The 1,534-nt window shown below is 31.7% G+C and overlaps 1 long non-coding RNA gene across 1 annotated transcript; it reads right to left on the reverse strand.

Moving 5' to 3' along the window:
• Positions 1 to 211: 211 nt before the first annotated feature.
• On the reverse strand, positions 212 to 1,290 carry LOC128511586 (uncharacterized). The gene is made up of 3 exons (XR_008356186.1): positions 1,207 to 1,290; positions 958 to 1,043; positions 212 to 427 (listed from the first exon to the last, which is right to left on the reverse strand). It is a non-coding gene; the product is annotated as an uncharacterized LOC128511586 (long non-coding RNA).
• Between the last annotated feature and the right edge of the window lie 244 nt (positions 1,291 to 1,534).

The following is a 1,534-nucleotide window of genomic DNA, read 5'->3' on the forward strand; positions in this document are numbered from 1 at the left end:
ATTGCCAACCAGGAGAGGGTAGTAGAAGGTCTACCAGTTTGTACAGTATATGCTTTCCCACAAAGTCTCTTCCTCATGCCATCTCAGATGTGATACACCACATCTTTGACTGTAATCATAGAAAGAATCAACATATAACACACAATTCAGGCTTGTTAAGTTAGGAAAAGTTATTTATTATAGATTCCAGTTACATTTAATTCCCACAAATCATCATGATGGCTTTAAATGATAATCTTAAACAACGATTTGAAAAAGTTAGAATAGATCACAACATCCCAAATAATCTCAGAGAAATACTAATATTAAAAAAAGATGATCAATGGCCTTAAAACTATTGTGAACGTCCTCCTGGCACAGCCCTTCATAACTTCTTAATGCTCGTCACTCTCGAAGTTACATTGTATTGTTGGAGGGATGATATATACTACATTAAAAAAAGAAAAAGAAATGAAATTAACACATTTAGGAGAAACATCCTAGCAAATAATCTAAAGGCACTTTTTGAAAATTTCAGACCAGGGCCAAGATGAGAGATGCACTTTAGTTGTTAACATGAACTGGTCTAATCCACAACCCTGTTTTTACCTTTCTAATAGGCCTACTTTAAATACAAGGTATTTTTTAATTAGTGCACATAATTAATGAATTAACTTTAAAAACTTCAGGACAGATACAGTTTGTCACTGTTTTATTTATTAGCTTGCATTATAAACTGATTATAGAAAAAGAAATCTATAACCCTAAGTGTGTTTTTAGTTCTTTCTCAATTTTTTTCTTTAACAAACCCAGCTCAACATCTTCATCCATGACTAAGTAATATTTATTAAAAAAGTAAAGAAATTATGATTTCATATTGACACTGTCTAAAGAAATTAAAAGCTTTGAAGTCCAGATTTCAATTAAAATTTTAGTCACTGAGCATTTCAAAATGACATAAATGTAAAAGTCACCTACCTGCTGCAAAATGCTGTTTGCTAGATTTGTATCCAGCGCCACTGTAGTTGTGATCCTAGCTCGCAGCCCGATGACTATCGGGTACCCTGCAACAAACATACTTTACTTCGCATTCAACTTTATATTCAGCTTATTTTCAGCTTATTTTCAAAATATTTTTTTTTTTGTTTTGAAATGTATTGTGACTATGACGTATTAGCTAAAAATAAGGCTCATAATAATTGCAAGAGGAAAATGGTTTGTACATACTCGGAGGCTGTGTTGTGGCACTGGTTGGGGTAGGAGTGCTGGTGGTTGTGTTCATAGTTGAAGATGGTATGGGATATGTTGTATTATCTGCATGTGGTAGAGTTAAGATTATTAGTTGTTAATTTACATCCCAACATATTTTAATTGGAATTAACTAAAAAAAAAATAATAATAATAATTTATATGATTAAAATTATAATAGATACAAATGTAGTACGTGCAAAGTAAACCTGACCAAAAGTATGCTAAAGCCTAGATGTATTAAATAATTTTCTACCTAAAACAGATCTGTGTCAATGCAAATGCATTCATAAAACTGAACTTCACA

This window comes from Clarias gariepinus, chromosome 1 (genome assembly GCF_024256425.1).
Source record: "Clarias gariepinus isolate MV-2021 ecotype Netherlands chromosome 1, CGAR_prim_01v2, whole genome shotgun sequence".
Taxonomy (NCBI): domain Eukaryota; kingdom Metazoa; phylum Chordata; class Actinopteri; order Siluriformes; family Clariidae; genus Clarias; species Clarias gariepinus.